Source organism: Anomaloglossus baeobatrachus, unplaced genomic scaffold (genome assembly GCF_048569485.1).
Source record: "Anomaloglossus baeobatrachus isolate aAnoBae1 unplaced genomic scaffold, aAnoBae1.hap1 Scaffold_392, whole genome shotgun sequence".
In the NCBI taxonomy this organism is placed as follows: domain Eukaryota; kingdom Metazoa; phylum Chordata; class Amphibia; order Anura; family Aromobatidae; genus Anomaloglossus; species Anomaloglossus baeobatrachus.
This window is the reverse complement of record NW_027443259.1, coordinates 117,735-123,734: the sequence shown is the minus strand read 5'-3', so window position 1 is coordinate 123,734 and position 6,000 is coordinate 117,735. Positions and strand designations below refer to the sequence as shown.

The window sequence follows — 6,000 nt, the reverse complement described above, 5'->3', positions numbered from 1 at the left end:
TTTTCAATAAAATGGAATTTGAAGAAAAATATTCTCCCTATGAAGACGTTGCTGCTGGATATTTTTTTCTTTTTTGCTGCAATCACGTTTGAGCCTCCCTTATTCCATGCACCGTCTGACCTTCTCTACAACATGAATTTACCAGCATAATATCATACGGTGAGCTGTATATTTTCTTTTTTTTACTTGTACTTTTTTTATGGTATTGATAACATCCTTCTCCAGCTCCACATTATGAAGGTGTTAATTTTTCCTCTGTCTTGTTTCTTTATCGTCCAAGCTTTGCATCCATAGGTTACTACAGAAAAGACCAGACTATGTAGGAGCCTTTTCTGTGACACCAGTGAAATGTTCCTCGATTTAAGGACCTTTTCTAGTGACTTCATTGATGATTTGCCCATAGCTATTCTTCTATTGACTTCCAATGTCGTCGCTTCATTTTGAGTGATCATTGTTCCGAGTAGGTTGAAGTCTTTTACAATTTCCAGTTAATCGCCGTCCATCTCAAATTTTTTCCCGTCGTACCTGGCAGTAGTCAATATCTTTGTCTTCTTTGTATTGAGTAGGAGTCCCATGTTTGAGCTTTCCATCTTGATGCTCCGTAATAAGTCATTCATTCCATTTATGCTTGTTGCTATCAATGTTGTATCTCCTGCGTATTTAAGATTGTTGACGATTTGTCCAGCAATTTTGATTCCTTCTTTTTCGGCAAATCTAGACATCCTGAAAATAGCTTCTGTATATAAATTAACGAGAAATGGTGATAGGATGCCACCTTGTCTGACGTCTCACTCTACTATGAACCATACCGTCTCACCAGGCTCCGTTCAGACTGTTGCTTCTTGGTTGATGTACTTGTTTCTAATGAGGCAGATCAGATGGTTTGACACACGCTTATCCTTCATATCTTGTGTATTTTCTTTTTGATTTCTTCAGTAATAATATTCTTTATATGTAGGCATAATTTCTCAGACTTTTTTCATCTATGTCCAGTGATAGAAATGGCTTGTGCAGACCGCTCCAAAAACTTTAGGTTATGTTGGTCAAACTAATTTGATCAGCTTCTATGAAGAGGTAAGTTCAAGTCTGGACCAGGGAAATGCAGTGGATGTTGTGTATATGGACTTTTCAAAAGCTTTTGATACGGTGCCACACAAAAGGTTGGTACATAAAATGAGAATAATGGGGATAGGGGAAAATATGTGTAACTGGGTTAAAAACTGTCTCAGTCATAGGAAACAAAGGGTGGTTATTAATGGTACGTACTCGGACTGGGTCTCAGTTCATAGTGGGGTACCACAGGGGTCAGTATTGGGCCCGCTTCTTTTCAACATATTTATAAATGACCTTGTTGGGGGCATGCGGAGTAGAATTTCAATATTTGCAGATGATACTAAACTCTGCAGGGTAATCAATACAGAGGAGGATAATTTTATATTACAGGGAGATTTATGTAAATTGGAGGATTGGGCTGAGAAGTGGCAATTGAAGTTTAATGTAGATAAATGTAAGGTCATGCACTTGGGTAGAGGAAATAACATTTATGATTATGTACTTAATTGTAGAACACTGGGTAAAACAGACACAGAAAAAGACTTGGGTGTATGGGTGGATGGTAAACTTCACTTTAGTGGACAGTGTCAGGCAACTGCTGCCAGGGCTAATAAAATAATGGGATGTATTAAAAGAGGTATAAGTGTTCATGAAAAAAATATAGTTCTACCTCTGTACAAGTCACTAGTGCGACCGCACATAGAATACTGTGTACAATTCTGGTCACCGATATATAAGAAGGACATAGCTGAACTGGAGAGGGTGCAGAGAAGAGCGACCAAGATTATTAGAGGAATGGGTGGGCTGCAATACGAAGACAGGTTATTAAACTTGGGGTTATTTAGTTTGGAAAAACGAAGGCTTAGGGGGGATCTAATCACAATGTATAAATATATGAGGGGACAGTACAGATACCTTTCCAAAGATCATTTTACACCTAGGCCTGCGACTGGAACACGGGAGCATCCGCTACGTCTTGAGGAAAGAAGGTTTAATCATAATCACAGACGAGGAGTCTTTACTGTACGAGCAGTGAGACTATGGAACTCTCTGCCGCATGATGTTGTAATGAGTGATTCACTACTAACATTTAAGCAGAGCCTGGATGCCTTTCTTGAAAAATTTAATATTACCAGTTATGTATATTAGATTTTATGACAGGGTATTGATCCAGGGAACTAGTCTGATTGCCGGATGTGGAGTCAGGAAGGAAATTTTTCCCCATTGGAACTTGTTTGCCACATTGGGGGTTTTTTTGCCTTCCTCTGGATCAACATGTTAGGCTACGGGATGAACTAGATGGACTTAGAGTCTCCCTTCAACCTTATAAACTATGATACTATGATACTATGAAGTTGGAAAGAACCTGTTGTCTGGTCCGTTTGCGCAACATGACTCTAAGCTTTGTTGTCAAAAGTTCATGATCAGTTCCACAGGAAGCTCCTGGCCTCCATCTTTGGTGAACACATATGTAGTCTATCTGATTCTTATAGACCCCATTCGGTGATATCCATATGTAGAGTCTCCCTTTGTGATTTTGGAAGGTTTTTAAGATGGACAGTTGATTTGTCATACAAAAATCAATTAATCTTCCCCAGGCTCATTTCGTTCACCAAGTCATAAGTTTCCGACACTGATTACATGTTTGCCGTGACTCACTTTGGCATGCAAGTTTCCCATGATAATGAGCAAGTCTGGTTTTGGCGTCTTGTTGATTTGTCCTGAGTTTGATAGTAGCATAGTTTAAACTCTCCCTCCTCGGCATCTGTTGTTGGTAAATAGACTTGTAAACTGTGACATGGAGTGGCTCTCCTTGTAGTTATATCGAGATGACTCTATCACTGACTTCGTTGTATTTCAAGACAATGCCGGACAATTTTCAGTTGAAAATAAAAGCGACACCGTTTCTCCTTTGGATATTATTGCCAGAATAATAGACCCAATGTTTGTTTGACTGGAAATGTCCGGATTGAGACCATCTTTGTTCCCTAATTTGAAGTAAAGGATGCATTACACGCTGCGACATCGCTAACGATATATCGTCGGGGTCACGTCGTTAGTGACGCACATCCGGCGCCGTTAGCGACATCGCAGCGTGTGACACCAATGAGCGACGATCAACGAGCGCAAAAACATAAAAAATCGTTGCTCATTGACACGTCATTCATTTCCTTAATATCGTTGCTGCTGCAGGTACGATGTTGTTCGTCGTTCCTGTGGCAGCACACATTGCTATGTGTGACGCCGCTGTAACGACGAACATCTCCTACCTGCGTCCACCGCCAATGCGGAAGGAAGGAGGTGGGCAGGATTTTACGTCCCGCTCATCTCCGCCCCTCCGCTTCTATTGGACGGCTGCCGTGTGACATCGCTGTGACGCCGAACGTCCCTCCCCCTTCAGGAAGAGGATGTTCGCCGCCCGCAGCGAGGTCGTTCGGGAGGTAAGTACATGTGACGAGGGTAAACGACTTTGTGCGCCACGGGCAACAAATTGCCCGTGACGCACAAATGACGGGGGCGCGTGCGATTGCTCATGCGTCCCTCTCATCTCCGCCCCTCCGCTTCTATTGGCCGCCTGCTGTGTGACGTCGCTATGACGCCGCACGAACCGCCCCCTTAGAAAGGAGGTGGTTCGCCGGCCAGAGCGACGTCGCAGGGAAGAAAAGTACGTGTGATGGGTGTTAGCAATGTTGTGCGCCACGAGCAGCGATGTGCCCGTGACGCACAACTGACGGGGGGCGCCTACACTCGCTAGCGATATCGGTACCGATATCGCAGCGTGTAAAGTACCCTTTACCTTCATTTAGGTTGCTTTTGCAATCCCCTAGCCCTTACTACGACCATTTTACAGCCCCAAACTTTAGCTCACCATTGACTTGTATGGAGTTCGTAGTTTGGGGTCAAGTTCACCTTCTAAAACCGATCTTTTTCTGGTCCGTGCTGGTTCGACGAACCCGAATACCAACAGGTTCGCTCATCAATAGTTTCCACAAAGAAGGAATGGATCATAGATGTAAATAGTAATTTGTAATATGAACATGTTTATTATTGTAGTATAGAGAAGCTACAGACATTGTTCAGACATGGAGATAGTGCGCTGAAAGTAACTGTAATGAATGGCAGATCGCTGAGATTGGGAGTTAATAAGAGGGAGGAGAAATGTTGGGTAATTTTGGGGGAGGGTTGCAATACTCTTGTCCATATAGTGGACAAATATAATTTAAATATATAACAAAGTGAAATGCATGGAATATTAATTTTTGTTTGATGTTTAGAAAACAAATATCTATTATTAACTGTATATATTGTAATTCTAATGTAACTTCTAACATGCTTTCCCTTTCTTGTTTACTTTCTTGCCTTTACAGTGACTGTCTCGTTTGTGTTTTCTTGCTCAGTTTGTCAAACATATGGTTTCTCCCAATGTGAATTTTTGTTAGTAGTCAACAAATTATATTTTTCAAGTAAAATATTTCTCACCTTCTAGGTACAGTCATATGAAAAGGTTTGGGCACCCCTATTAATGTTAACCTTTTTTCTTTATAACAATTTGGGTTTTTGCAAAAGCTATTTCAGGTTCATATATCTAATAACTGATGGACTGAGTAATATTTCTGGATTGAAATGAGGTTTATTGTACTAACAGAAAATGTGCAATCCACATTTAAACAAAATTTAACTTTTTCATATGACTGTATGATAATGGCTTCTACCCTTGTGAGAGTTGTGATATTTAAAAGGATGCCATTTTTGTGTTACATATTTCCCTCATTCTAAACATGATAAGGGTTTCTCTCTTGTGTGAATTAGTTGGTGTTTAGCAAGAGTTGATTTATCCGCAAAACATTTCCCACATTCTGAACATGAAAATGGCTTCTCCCCTGTGTGAGTTCTCTGATGTCTAACAAGATTTGATTTCTGGTTAAAATGTTTCTCACATTCTGAACATGAAAAAGGTTTCTCCCCTGTGTGAGTTCTCTGATGTATAACAAGACATGGTTTATTTACAAAACCTCTCCCACATTCTGAACATGAAAAAGGCTTCTGCCCTGTGTGAGTTCTCTGATGTTTAACAAGAAATGATTTTTGGTTAAAATGTTTTCTACATTCTGAAAAGATGGTAATAATTGCAAGCTTTCGAGACTACTCAGGTCTCTTCATCAGGCATGGTATAACACAAAAGAGACCTGAGTAGTCTCGAAAGCTTGCAATTATTACCATCTTTTCAGTTAGCCATTAAAAGGTATCAACCACTGAGGACTCTCTGTTCTTTTAAACAATTTTTTTCTCTACTGGCTAACACGGTACAAAGATATATTTTACTTGTTTCTACATTCTGAACATGAAAAAGGCTTCTCCCCTGTGTGAATTCTCTGATGTCTAACAAAATTTGATTTCTGGTTAAAATGTTTCCCGCATTCTGAACATGAAAAGGGTTTCTCCCTTGTGTGAATTAGTTGGTGTTTAGCAAGAGTTGATTTATCTGCAAAACATTTCCCACATTCGGAACATGAAAATGGCTTCTCCCCTGTGTGAGTTCTCTGATGTTTAACAAGACTTGATTTATCTGCAAAACATTTCCTACATTCTGAACATGAAAAGGGTTTCTCCCCTGTGTGAGTTCTCTGATGGCTAACAAGATTTGATTGACTTACAAAACAGCTTCCACATTCTGAACATAAAAAAGGCTGCTCCCCTGTGTGAATTCTCTGGTGTGTAACAAGATGTGATTTACGTGAAAAATAGCTCTCACATTCTGTACATGAAAATGGCTTCTCCCCTGTGCAAGTTCTCTGGTAGCTAACAGACTCTGAAGAAAATCTTTTCTCCCCTGTGTGAATTTTTCCATATTCTGACAGTGAAAATGGCTTATTTATTGATAGAGCACTTCGATTTTCAATGCCTCTTTTGTGACATTTGTTTTTCTTAATAGTCTGTAATGAATCA

The 6,000-nt window shown here is 40.2% G+C and overlaps 1 pseudogene; it reads right to left on the bottom strand.

Moving 5' to 3' along the window:
• Window positions 1-4,737: 4,737 nt before the first annotated feature.
• LOC142276070 (uncharacterized) overlaps window positions 4,738-6,000 on the bottom strand; it is a 73,243-nt pseudogene continuing 71,980 nt past the window's right edge.